At 39.1% G+C, this 14,889-nt stretch overlaps 1 pseudogene; it reads right to left on the bottom strand.

The window, feature by feature from the left end:
- Window positions 1-9,057: 9,057 nt before the first annotated feature.
- Window positions 9,058-13,282, bottom strand: LOC149115459 (uncharacterized; annotated as a pseudogene).
- Window positions 13,283-14,889: the final 1,607 nt, after the last annotated feature.

Raw genomic sequence — 14,889 nt, forward strand, 5'->3', positions numbered from 1 at the left:
CAGGCGTTACAATATGCATCGGCATCATCGCTCATAAAGATCTCTGCCTGTATGTCGCCACAGCGTTCTCTTAAACTTGAAAAAAGACCTTCAAAGCATCCGTTGGTGTGGACAAAACGTTATCGGCAGGTATATTTCGCAGGTTGGCAGGTTGCAGGTTGCAGGTTGAAATTTAATTTTAACTGGAAAACCGCTGGCACTAAAAATAATTAATAACCTATATACTCGTCAGAGGTTCTTACCTAAAGTAGTTCGCGTCTTTCGCATATTGAAACACGATCGATCCGCTATTTAGCTCTTAGTAACCGAGCAGGAAACCTGTCTGGGAGAATCTTGAGAATCGTGAGTACAGACCGAACGCAGTGAGGTCTGTACACAAGACCGAGGTCAAGATTCTCCCAGAGAGACCGACTTAGCTCAGTTAATAAGATGTCTATTATATGGCAAAGAAGAAAACTTTAGTTCGTTTAATGAAACTGATTTGCTGACATTTTGCTTGCAAACGGGGATGAGCTTAACTTAAACCTGCCGAAATTTGTTCGTCCTCTTTACTTGCTTTTTGGCACTTCCATAAATGATTGAGAAGAAAATAAAAGAAAACGGTGAACATTTTTGTATTTGAGTTTGCTACTTTTTCAATGAAAAATGAAACCGGTCTAGATGTCGGTCTAGATGGGAAAATCCAGACCGCGGTCAATATCGATTTCAGCCAATCAAATTCGTGAATTCGGTAGTTCCCAGTCCTTGTGAGACACAGCCATATAATAAAAGTACTTACTTATCGATCGACACGCTGATCGCATGAGACCAGTGAAATCTCTTCAAAGCCATCTGGATGGCCGCTCCACAGATGTTTCCATCGATTCCAGATTTGGCTCGGGTCTTCCCTCAACAACAGAAGATTGCGATCACGCTTAAAATACTCTCCTCCCATCGCTTCGGCCGATTTGGCACTTAGGTGGAAGCCACCTCACGGAGCGATTGTAAACAGTGTTATGTAACAGTCACGGTAAGTCCACCACCTGTACGTTTCTTTTAAGTGCCAGCGGTTTTCCAGTTATAATTAAATTTCAACCTGCAACCTGCAACCTGCAACCTGCAAAATATACCTGCCGCTACCCAATAGCCTACCGGTGGTCAGATTTTTTAAAAACATAAACAAAACATCAGTAAGAGTCGAACGAGTAAAGTGGCATAAAATTATATCCCTCTAATAGGGGTATACTAAAAAGTCACATCGGAGGGAACGAAACAGTGCAAACCTTACAGCACTCAGCCTTGAAACATCCTATTTCTCGTGTCCTCGACGTCTAGCTTCCCCAGCCAAGCAATCAACCATAACGGCAGGTTACGAGGTGGGGAACGGGCCCGGGAGGGACTCCCATGTAAAAAAGATGGGGGTGCAGGTCGGAAATTTTGAAAAGAGCCCATAAGAGGTTAGTCTCCTCCGCAGCCGTTATTAGGGTCGTCACGTAACGCTTCCCCCCCATGGCTGCGGAGGAGACTAATAAGAAGTACCAAGATCCTGTTTTGCGGGTGTGGTTTGAATTTTTTTTTTCTCCCCTAACAGGTACCAATTCTTACATAAGACATTATCTCCTGTCACATTTCGCAAAAGCTCCCGCTGTGGACCTTTTTGAGGCTAAACACCTAAGAGGTACCAAAACTAGGGCTTGCCACAAGTTGCCCGAAATTTCTCAAAAAGTTGCTCAAAAGTTGCTCCAAAAAAGTCAAAAGTTGCTCAAAAGTTGCTAAAAAAGCCAAAACTTTTTTGTTTCTCTCTTCTTTTATTTGGTCTGATGCAAAAATGTGCAATCTGTGCGACAAAAGTAACATTTGTAAGCATCTTTGTGCAATTTTGCGTTGTAACCAGCGTCGCCAGATACATTTGTTCACAATACGTATGAGTAAATACTGCGCATCAATATCAAAATTTTTTAATTTTTTTTTGACAAAAATTTTAAAAAATTAAAGAAATTCACAAGTTGTCTATTGTAACATGCTAAAATATGGAAGTATATATGGCCAATTACAGCACTAGAAGCTTCTTCGATATCTAGAAAACTAGAAATTGCTCAGAATGCAAAAAGTTGCTCGAAACAAAAGTTGCTCAAAATACGAAAAGTTGCCAAAACGTTGCCAAGCAACTTATGGCAAGCTCTAACCAAAACTGCGTTTTTAACCCCTAAAAGGCATGGCAAGCACTCCCGTCATTTATATATGGGATTCCCCCCCCAGGGGGAAGGGCCGATATTACGTGGTTGCTGAGAATATCCAAAATGACGCCTCCACAATCCATACGACTGCCAGTTTGTAACATATAGTGGTGTGCCAGTGTAAACATGCAGTGAACGGCGTTAGTGACTGTTAGCGTTAGTGTTAGTTAGTGCACGAGGGATAAAATTTTATGCCACCTTACTCATTCGACTCTCTTATGTTGTTAAAAATCTGACCACCGGTAGACCATAGGGTAGGCCACAAGGTTGGCCATGGCCTACACCATGGCCTAGGCCACTGGCCCAGGCCATGGCCTACCCCACGTTTTGTCCACACCCGTTACTAATGAACCACGCCACAGGTATACCTTCGTTGACTTCGTTGTAGTCGTCAATACCAAGAACTGCGAATAGCTGGAAGTCATATGACGTCGTACCGTGAGTGGCATTAATGCATATTAATTTGTTTGCATCTGTTTGAAACATTTCTTTTTGGAACTGCGTCTGCAATCCCAAAAGAAAGTCTTTTTCTTTCACACCATTGTAACTACATTTCTCGCCTTGTTGTTTGAAGAACTAAACTGGGTTGAATTCCTCGCTTTTCATCTCTTGCACCCAGTAGAGAACACTGTCAGCGTCTTCATTAGCCTTCTGCATGCAGTTGATGTTGTACTGTTGCTTGATGTTGTGTAGGTCTAAACGGGTTACTAAGTGATCCCTGTTGAGTGGCCCGCACATACTATCACTAGTGTAGTCCATTACGGAGTTCATGCTTACCCCTTGGGAAAGCTTTGCTCCAATGATCGTGCGCATTTCCTTCGATAGTCTATTGAAAACGTTCTCCTGTCTATGCCCAACGTGTTTCAAACAGAACTCTACTTGTACCTCTCCTGTCGCGTGATAGGTTCTTGTGGTGATAAAGACGGGGCATGAGCATCCAGTCTTGGAAGATCCTCGGGATTTCATCGCTCTCTTTCCTGTACTTTTCATGGAAACGAACGCCCCAGTTGTTGCATCGCAACCACGATATTGTGTAATATGGCTTTGTCTTTCTGTCAGCGCGTTCTTTCACATACCAACTCTTTGTCATTTTTTCTTCTTGATTCTTCCATTTCTCAAATTCTGCCATGTGTTTGAAGGTACTGCTTTCTATCTTCAAGTCACGACCGTGGCGATCATTAAGATGCTGTATTAAATCGCCAGTTGTAGCAAAAGCTATTCTGGAGAGACAAGGAAAATAAAATCAACGGAACTTGCAACGCACAAGTGAAGTAGAACGTTGAAGAAATGAAAAGTACTATAGATATGAGACCTAACGGACCAATAATCGCATTTATAACTTTTTTATGATTATGATTTTTGCATTATAATAATGATAATAATAATGATGATAATGATAATAACAATAATGATGATGATGATAATAATAATAATAAACTTTGTTAATGCTTCTTATACTTTATTAAGTAATTAATATAATTAATTAACAATTAATAATTAACATAATTAATTAAGTAATTAATTATGTTACTATGACAAAATGCGATGACCTGATTTGTTGTTATTCTTTACACTCTGGACAAATGACATGTTTACTTCCTGTAGCTTTATCAACTTTATCGATTGTCTTGTGTTTTCTCTGCTTGTGTTTGTAAAGACAGTTTCTGCTGCTCAACTTCATCCCACAATGTTCGCACTGGAATCTACTCAGGCCTTCACAGTTAGGAAAGGAAAGCGAACCTGCTGAATCAATGGCAGAAAAATCATTTGAAATTTCCCCTGGAGGACCCTGGAGAAGTTGGTTGAGTTGGAGTTGGAGCTGGAGCTCGAGGCTCGCATTGGGAGATGGCTGACCAGTGGAGGCCCTTTTCACAGGGTTAGCTGGTGGGCCATTGTTGTGCATGGGACTAGTTACACGCGACGGATCTGGGCACGTATAAGATTGAGTTTTTTTTTCCACTTGAAGTTTCGTCAGCTGTGGAGCGTGCGACCTTCGGAGGTCTCCCGGAAGTTGACGGGGTTCCGGCGAAGGACCTTTTCTTACACGACGAGGGAGACGGGCGTGGATCGTTAGCCGTGGAAGACGTCTTCAGCGGTGGCGATAATTTTCCTTCAGCAGACAATGGAGAGATTTGATTCGAACAGGAACCATTGGAGGCCTCGGTTTTAGTTGCAGAGGATTTGGTAGAAAAAGGAAAGGTGTATTCTTTAGATGATGCGTGGTCCTGTGTTGCTTTCAGAGTCGATCCACTGGACGATGACGCTTTATGATTTAGGAATAGATTGAGCCTTTTCTTTGTGTTACTGGACGTGTCTCGACGAAGGTAAAAGGAGTGGTCGGACTTTGTAAGGATGTCATCGCGCCAGCCAGGATGCAGCAGCACATAATTGATTTCAATAGGGCTTTCCGCAAACCAAGACATTAAGATTCTCCAGAAGTAGTACGCATGTTGGCTTGGGCGTTGTAGATAGATTTCACCTTTCTCAAAGGGACCAATCAAGTACTGAAAAAGGGGTCGCTCTAAAGCCGCCACCGCTGCGTTTATCAGAACGATGACTCCACATATATCAGAGCAGGTCTGTAGAGGATAGTTGCGGCATCTCCAGTAACACACGTGTCGTAAGCGAGAAGTAGCCATGGGGTCGTGAGCCAAGAAGAGATGCTTATCATCAGACATTCTAACACGAGGTATGTGGCTGACGTAATATCACAATGTGGCTGATGTTGACAACATCAATAATATTTGATAGGGGCTTCTCCGCCAGTGTGTCGCAGTAAAGGATTCGTTTGAAAGGTCGGAGCTCAACAACCACGAGCACCCAGTGATTGCTATCACTGCTGGCGTTTTCTTGCCGTAATTACCTGAAAATGTTGATAAGCCTTCCTCGAAATACGCCCTCCTGATAAAGCCTCAATGCCCCTCCTCCCTCCTCACTCTCAGACGTCATAAGACGTAAATATCCTTGCGATGATGAAGCTTTCCCTCATGTAGTGCAATGCCGTGTATTGTTTTGGTTGCCTTCCTTAGCGTTTTAAGTTGTATTTATATATTGTCAAGCCCAAAACAGCTTCAAACACTTAATTCCCTCTAAGAATGACCCCCTAAAACAAACCAGCAAAAACCCCTTTTTAACAAATATAAGCGCAGGGCTTATTATTGAAATTCTGTGGTATCACAATTTTTAAGTGAACTTCAAACGGTAAACTAATAAAATGTATGAAGCAACACGAAAATGCACGAGAATTTTCCAGAGACAAGATTCGTTGTATGTGAAGTTATGTTCGAAATGATTGAGGAAATCATTTATAGTTCTTTTTCTTTTACCAGTTCACTGAGTACGAATAAACAAAACTGAAAGTTTTATCTATTTATTTATTTATCTATCTATCTATTTATCTATTTACCTCTTTATCTATTTATCTATTTATTGTTTGCTCTCTTTTGTTTGTCAAGTCAGGATCAAAGGTTTTTTTTAAATCTTGCGTTATTACCCATTAGATGTAACTTTGCCTTTAAAATGTAATACTCCTTTTGCCAAGGTCACGACATTTCTTTTGCAGTCTTAAAAAATAATTCATTCCCCCAACCCCTTCCCCTTCGGGAGAACATAAATGAACTGAAGATCGTTTCCCATTAGCTTATCACTGAAAGAAGAGTTCACATTTCTGTTAGATGAACGCTGGTGTCACTTGGTATCCAAATGGAATTTAATTCTCATCAAAAATACTCTAGACTATAAAGATCACATTCAGACATAAAATAAATGGATTCATGCTAATTCGTGACATTTGTTTGTCTGGCTGGGAGTTTTTAAGAATCATTTTATACCCAGCTAATACGGAAAACACAAACAAAATCGATAAAAAGAAATTTGCACTTACCGTATGTTGGTAAAATATCACCACCGACCGAGTTTATCCCAGATCATGGTCTGAAATTCATCGATTGTTGATGCCGAGATTTCCAGCCTTGTTTTAGGCTGGTTACAGAGTCTGGGCTGGTTAAATCCTTTCGCGAACCATTCAGTCTCCTTTTTGAAAAACTCAGGCATTTGTTTTCGGCGTATTTCACTTACAGAAGGATTCATTTCCGTATGCATACGAACAAAAGGATTCGACAGCAAGATTTCGGGGTTACTGAACCAGATTATTTTATTCGCAAATTTCCCGCTAAAAACTTGAAAGAGGCAGGCGTTACAAGTTAGAAGTAACAACTCGGTACCAGCTCGCTCAGAGTATATTAATTGGCGTCCACTGCATTTTCGGCCTGGGTGACGCAGTAGCTTCCCTCGTCGTGTCATCAATATTCTTGGTCTTTCATCGATAATTCAAGCTAATTCAAACATTCTAGAAAACCATCTTAATAACCACGGTATTCTCTTAGTTAAAAACATTTTCTTTGCAATCCGTAATACCTCCAATTAGGATATTTCGGGGACTGACTCTGCATACCCAAATGAGTTTTCTTTCAAATCCAATACAGTGACATTAGGTTACTCTGTGAAGTATATATGAAATAATTCATATTTGAACTGCGGTAGTAGATGAAAGTGAAGTATGATCATCGCAGTAAATTTTCCAATTCAATTTTTCATTTTTCATACGTTCAATTTTTTTCAGGCTTCTTCTTTCCAGTTGCTTTAATTGGAAAATTTACTGCGATGATCATACTTCACTTTCATTAGGTTACTCTCTTCCCATCAACAGAGGATTTAAATTTATTTCTCACAACATTGTGCATTTTGAAGAGCTTCAATCAAATTTAAGTAACCAATTAGTTGAATTGCTCGCTCTAAGGGTTAACATCTTAAAAGGATGAATTATTTTCTATTGATGGGTATGATCATCAACTATGGTATGATTTATTTAGAAAGGATTTTTTTTATTATTTTATTTAGTTTATTGTGTTTGCATATACTTTACAACACTTCTGCTGTTACTTTACACTAAAACAGTACAATAAAGGCTCGTTACACTACTAACAATGCAACAGAGCTATTAACACAACTTACAGTACAAGACAGCTTCTTCACCCTACTTACTATAAAGAATCGATTTTGAACAATTTTACGAATGTAACAGCAATACAGCAATTTTCTAAATTGCATATCCTTAATTAATATACGGTAGCAATTAATCTAGAGATATAACACACTTTTCTTATACCTTTTACTGAAGTATTAACAGGACAGAAAATGCGAAGAAGCATCATAAAAGAGAACCAAAAACTTCATTTTCTATTCTTAACTTGTAATTTACTTTTGTAATAAATCCAACCCAATCAAGATTCCTTTCATTTACCTTGTGATAATGTAGATAATAGTTAGGAAATAATAAACAGAAATTCAGTTTCCTAAGATTGGTATTATCCTTCCCACACGGCATACCAAATAATAATTCCTAGTTTGCCGGGGAGATAGAGGTGTAATGCGTCTCATTGAACCAGTTCAACAGCCGATTGCGAAAAGAAGTTGTTGTCCTACAGTTTTGAAATGTATGAAGAACTGAGTCAGGCTCACCACAGTAGAAAGACATATTGTGGCCTGTAATTCCATAGAGAGTACGTTCTTTCTTCTTAGCGACAATGCGATGGATAAGCTTAAAGTAAAATTCTCTAAGTTGATTCTCTTTGCAAATAACCTTCACTCTATCAAAGATCTGGTTCCGTGGCAAGGCCGTCGGAGCAAAGTCGCGATCCCATTTCATTGGACCAGTGGCCTGGGGCTTCCGTTTATTAAGAAAAAGCCAATAATAGTCTTTAGATCTAAGTTTCAAGAGGTCGATGGTCAAGACCGAGGATAATTGAAATAAGGCGCTCGGATTGCAGAGATTACTTGGAAATAACTCAGAAAATTGCAATTAATTCCATATCGCTGTTGGAACAGTTCAAATGGTAAAAAAATTGCCATTAGCGTCGATTACATCATGCAGCGTGAAGACACCGTTTTCGACCCAATCGTGGTAAAAAACAATCCTCCCGTCAATGAGGATCTCTTTATTATTAAAGAGAATCATCTCTTGTTCATCCTTAGAGCTATAAAGACTTTTTAGATCCAGGAAAGAAAACAAGATATCCTTGTAGAAGGATGGTATGTCTGAATCTTTTAGAAATTTCTTATCATAGCTGGAGCGTAAGAGAAAATTAAGACCCCTGTACTTTTTAAAATAAAAGTTTGGAATTGCTGACCAGGTATCGTCTTCGTCGTCATTATTTTTGAGGAGACGCTGGATCCAGCCTAAGCGCAAGGACTTAAACATAATTTCAACATTAGTGACCCGCAAACCATCATCACCATGGTCCTGATATAAGACTTGTCTCTTGATTTTATCTGGTTTGTTTTTCCATAAGAACTGGAAAAGTAATGATTGGATTACAGATGCGTAATTATTTGGAATGTCAAGCATGGAAGCTGAATAAATAATTTGAGATAATCCCAGGGCTTTCGAAATCAAGCACCGTCCAAACAGAGAAAGTTTACGCGAACGCCAAGCTGCACCTTTGTCTTGAGATTATTCACCTTCTTAGCAAAGATTTTCCGTTCATTGCCAACACTATCATACGAAATAAAGGTTCCCAAGACTTTTACCGGTTCATTGGTCCAGGCTAGACCCAGAGGTCTGCCACGGTTAGATCTCCAAGGTCCTAACCACAAGGCTTTTGTTTTAGACTTATTCAAAAGAAGACCTGAGATAGCCCCAAAATCAGCAAGAATATTAAGCGCATTCTCTTATTGAGTTATTTTTTTTGGAAAAAAAATACCTCTTAGTCGGCGCGTCGGATATGTTATGAACGGGTCAATGGGTGAGTGAGTGAGTGAGTGAGTGAGTGAGTGAGTATAGTATAGTATAGTATATCTTTATTGCGCCTTACTCTCCAAAGGGAGGTATTGGTCTGTTTACAATAAAGGTTTAACATTAACTAGTACAATAAGAAATAACATTCACTTGATTCTTTTATCATTCAAATAAAATTAAATAAAAATTATAATGCTCATTTCGTTTGTAAGTTGAGAATCTCTTTTCTTTTTTTAAACATTAAGTTGATATATTTACCTATTATTTTTTATGTGACTCTATTGTCAGCTCTAAGTGAGTACTTAGTTCTCTCGTTATCGCTCAGATTTGCGTAAAGTGCATCTTTGTTTGAAATGTGAGAATGGAGCTCAACTCTTATGGTAGCGTACCCCTGGCAATACATCAAGAAATGCTGTTCGTGTTCTACGCAATTTTCTTTGCATACTAAGCATGTTCTTTCCTCTACTGGGATTGATGCTCCTTTATTTTTTATATTTTCCAGTTTGTATTCGTAATGCGTGACATCCTAACCTAAGCCTTGTCAGGCTAGTTCTGTGTGCTGAGTTTGTAACCGTTTTCAGGTAATTTTCAAATTGATAACTCTTTTTAACTTCCTTGTGCGTAAATTTTTCCCTTGAAGTTGTTGATGAACTGTTCTTAGTCTCAAGCCAGTTTTGTGAATACTGATTTCTAAGATTTTTGTTTATATTTAATCGACCGTTCTTGATGTGTTGCCGTGTTACTGGTTCTGTTGATTCTGTTACTTGATACCCCCTAGTGATCTCTTCATTAAATGTAACATCAAAGAAAGGTGTAGAAGTTGTTGCATATTGAAATGCTTCACGTAACAGAACGTTGCTACAAGAATACTTCAATCTTTGCCAATAGCTAAAGATTGAGGCTTTTATATAAATGCTTAAAGGGTACCTCCCAAGCTCTGCCCTGCAGGCAATATTTTCTGTATACCATGGGATGTTTAGTGTTTGTTTACAGAACTTAACGTGGACTTGTTCAATTGTGCTTTTGTCAAAATGCGTTCTGTAAGACAATAGTTCTGGTCCCCAAATTTCACATGCATAAAGTAACACGTTTAACAAGGGCATCGAAAAGTTTGTTCTTAATCGCAATAGTTGCTGAATCTGAGTTAGAAAAGGATCTTTTTATTATCGAGAGAACATTTGTGGCTTTTTTGCTGAGTCAAAGTCATTTCTACACCTAAATATGTTTGTTTATCGACAATTTGTAAAGTTTCATTATTGTATTTGAAATCTGTATTGTTTTTGTTTTGCCCGTTACCACTAAATATGATTATGTTCGACTTTTTAGTCTTGACTTTGAGCTTCCATTGCTGAGCGTGCTGATGAATTACATTGAGCGATTGCTGCAGCCCTTCCGGAGAAGGACTGATTACTAATAAATCATCTGCATGCATTAAGCAGTTTATAGAGCGATTCCCTAACATCACACCTGGAGATTTGTTCTGTTTAAGGTGGCCGAACACAGTTTTCGCGCGCGCTTTTGCTGATGCAATTGAGCGCGCGCACAAGGATTGCAAAGAGCGATCATTTCATTCATTCAACATCCGCACTATCTGTGCTATTTTTTCTCTATTATTGAACGCAGTGTATTGATGACTTTAGTCTTTTATTACAAAGATATGTTAGAAAAGGTAACGACGCAAAGAAACCAGCAATTCTCAGCTTTCTCTTTGTTACCGAAAGAACCCAGTTAAATGCAGCGCATGCGCAGTTGCTCAAAAAACTTGAGACCGATTGCTTTTGCAGAAACTTGCGGATTTCTGACGATCCAGTCGTTAGAATTTCAAGAAATTTGGCAAAAAAATAGTTCAGAAACCACGTGAATGATCTATCGCAAAAAATCTGAATTTTGACATAGGGAATTTTTAATAATACAGAACATGCGGTGAAAACGATTTACGTCAAAATTTTATTAGAACAGTGTAGACAGAAGGGATTTAATGTCAATTCCTAGTGGGCAAAAGATGAAAAAAATCTAACGATTGGATTTTTTTTAAATAAACAAAAACCATTTTTTAAGCCTTGTTTTTAACCAGCCTCGTTGCCGTGGCAACAGCACACACCTTAGCCAAAATGCGAGAATAAACTTTTCTGTGGTTAACCTTGACTCTTGCAAAACATAGGCACGTAAGGCGTGCAAGAGTTATTTTTTTGTGAACTATAAGTCTCGGAGATAGGAGCATTCATGGAGCTGTTTACAGTAATGATTTGGTTGATTTGACAAGTTTTTTTGAATGCGATGTACAGCAAGAAAGAAGCTGGGAGTTTATGATGTACATAAGATGTTACATCGGTAATGGTAAGATAACTAAATAGTAAGCCATAAAATGTTTGACTGAACAAACTACAGTAATCTGACACGTCTCCAGATTAATGTAGATACCATCTTATTTTCTAACAGGCAATTTTATTCGTTCTTTGATACAACCCACACTGTGATTGGTCTGACACGCGCACATGCATAACTCCCTCACTCACCGATCACTTAGCCCTTCCCCCGGGGGGAGGACTCCCTTATATGGGCTATATAGGTCTGTGCGGCCCCAAAGGGTATGGTTTTTCAGCTGTTTTGGTCATAAATAGGGTACGGTTTTTGCACTCTACCCTTGATATGAGTATGCTTTAAGAAGAAGCCTTTTTTTTATCATTATCGAAAAGAAAATCAACAAAAGCCCTTCACAAATTTATATGTTTACGGTAATTTAACATTGGTTTGAACTAGGGAGCTAATTATAACGCAGGTCTGAAACAGGGTTTTGATTTGAGGGTCAGGTCGTAAATAGGGTTTCGAATTTTTGGTCAGGTCAGAAATAGGGTAAGGAATATCGCAGATTTTTGTCATAAATAGGGTAAGGGTTTTGGGAAGCGGGCCGCACACCCCCAACCAATTTTTCTGGGAGTACCCCCTCGGGAGCCCTTCCAGCCCCCAAGAGGAATTTTTGCTCAAAAATACTCAACTTAAGAGAACTTTTCGCATTTTATACGAGTCGTAAGTTTACCCTTTTTACACAACACAACGCAACAACACTACTTCACCGAAAATTGAAAGAAAGAGAAAAAAACCTCTCTGACACGTTGAAAGTCTGATTTAATTAAATTGCACTTTAACTTGGTGCCACACAGTCTTCAAAGAACATTTGAACAGTTTTCATACTTTTTACCTTTAAAAATATCGGACTGAAAAGAATGTCATAAAATGCCCATCAAATAAAAATATTAAACTGCTACTGCAGAGACGTAAAAACACTCTAGAAATGAAAGCTTCTTTTTTGTCCGATAACTTGTAAGCTCTAATTGAATTTACTCCCATATGAAAAACAAAAGTGTCGAGTTACCATTTGTAACTAAAAATAGTAAACTTCTCGTGGGAACAAGTGGTGACGATTCGTCAGCTCTAATTGAATTTACTACCTTGTGAAAAACAAGAGTGTCAAATTACCCATTGTAACTAAAAAATAAAAATATCTCGTTATATTTGCATGCAATAAGAACAAAACAATCGTTACCTGCACTTACTACTGTAAACGTTAGAACTGCATCAAATCTAAATAGTCTCGTCTCCTCTAAAACATGTCCTAAGAACTAGAACCGACGATTTGTGACCTCTAATTGAATTAACTCCTTGTGAAAAACAAAAGTATCAAGTTACCCTTTGTAATTAAAAGTAAAAATATCTCGTGCCATTTGCCTACTACTCCTGAACTGCTTCAAAACTCAAGACTCATCTCGTTCATAACTAGCCACCATTACACTGAAAATTATGCACTCTAAAACAACCCAATGTACGTATGTAACTGTCACACACCCTTCCAAACCGGACTAAAAATCACAAACCGGCAACATACACGTCACTCTTTATTTTTCAATTACCAAAGTCCTTGTGTTTATACATACCTTGTGTTTCTCACGTACCATTTACCTTTACAACAAGAAATTTGATTGGCTGTTCATAGTAGATCCAATCTGATTGGTGTGACATACATACATCTCTCACTCACTCACTCACTCACCCATTGACCCGTCCATAACATACCCGACGCGCCGACTAAGAGGTATTTTTTTTACAAAAAAATAACTCAAAAACGAGCGCCAAAGCATAAATAGCTTAAAAGTAATGGTGAATTAAGCATAGGCTCTTGAAAACTGTGTTCGGCCACCTTAAAATATTGCGGTAGATCATTCATAAATAACGAAAATAAAACTGGACTTAGGCCATCACCTTGTCTTATCCCTTTGTTGCATGAAAAAAGTTCGGTAAGCGTGTTTTGATTAATTTTAACACAACTCCTAACTGACGAATACATGGACTTAATAACATTCAAGAATTTTCCTTGAATTCCATATTTGTGTAATTTATGAATCATACTGGATTGCCATACGCTATCGAAGGCTTTCTCGTAGTCAATGAAACCAACATAAAGTTTCTTGTGATGTTTGGTGTATTTATGGAGAAATTGCTCGAAAATGAATAAACTATCCGTGGTTCTAGAGTTTGGTCTAAATCCAAATTGTTCTGGATTTAGAACATTATGTTGCTCGATGAACTTATTTGATCTGTTTTGCAAAATTGATGTGAATAGTTTCCATAAGCAGCTGGTTAAAGTAATTCCTCTATAATTGGCTGGAGATTTCTTATCGCCTTTTTGTTTGTATATTGGTTTTATAACACCAATGTTCCATTCAGTTGGGAAGGTGCCGTTTTCAATGATGTCGTTGAATATTCTTTCTAGAGAAGGCATGAGATAATACCGCCCATGTTTGATCATTTCATTCAGGATGGTGTCCGTACCAGATGCCTTTTTATTTTTGAGTTTAGATATTTGATCATGAATTTCTTTTGCAGTGATAGGCGCGTCTAAAATTTCATCGGTCATAGTTGTTGTTTGGTCAGGATTGTTTGGAAATATGACGTTTGCGTTCGTTTCTTGAGATTCGTCATATGAAAGGTTTTGAAAATGTTTTATCCAATCTTCTGACGAAATATCGCAACTTTCTTCGAGTGAGTGAGTGAGTGAGTGAGTGAGTGAGTGAGTGAGTGAGTGAGTGAGTGAGTGAGTGAGTGAGTGAGTGAGTGAGTGAGTGAGTGAGTGAGTGAGTGAGTGAGTGAGTGAGTGAGTGAGTGAGTGAGTGAGTGAGTGAGTGAGTGAGTGAGTGAGTGAGTGAGTGAGTGAGTGAGTGAGTGAGTGAGTGAGTGAGTGAGTGAGTGAGTGAGTGAGTGAGTGAGTGAGTGAGTGAGTGAGTGAGTGAGTGAGTGAGTGAGTGAGTGAGTGAGTGAGTGAGTGAGTGAGTGAGTGAGTGAGTGAGTGAGTGAGTGAGTGAGTGAGTGAGTGAGTGAGTGAGTGAGTGAGTGAGTGAGTGAGTGAGTGAGTGAGTGAGTGAGTGAGTGAGTGAGTGAGTGAGTGAGTGAGTGAGTGAGTGAGTGAGTGAGTGAGTGAGTGAGTGAGTGAGTGAGTGAGTGAGTGAGTGAGTGAGTGAGTGAGTGAGTGAGTGAGTGAGTGAGTGAGTGAGTGAGTGAGTGAGTGAGTGAGTGAGTGAGTGAGTGAGTGAGTGAGTGAGTGAGTGAGTGAGTGAGTGAGTGAGTGAGTGAGTGAGTGAGTGAGTGAGTGAGTGAGTGAGTGAGTGAGTGAGTGAGTGAGTGAGTGAGTGAGTGAGTGAGTGAGTGAGTGAGTGAGTGAGTGAGTGAGTGAGTGAGTGAGTGAGTGAGTGAGTGAGTGAGTGAGTGAGTGAGTGAGTGAGTGAGTGAGTGAGTGAGTGAGTGAGTGAGTGAGTGAGTGAGTGAGTGAGTGAGTGAGTGAGTGAGTGAGTGAGTGAGTGAGTGAGTGAGTGAGTGAGTGAGTGA

This window comes from Orbicella faveolata, unplaced genomic scaffold (genome assembly GCF_042242905.1).
Source record: "Orbicella faveolata isolate gen_17 unplaced genomic scaffold, um_ofav_v1 contig_13, whole genome shotgun sequence".
Classification (NCBI taxonomy): Eukaryota; Metazoa; Cnidaria; class Anthozoa; order Scleractinia; family Merulinidae; genus Orbicella; species Orbicella faveolata.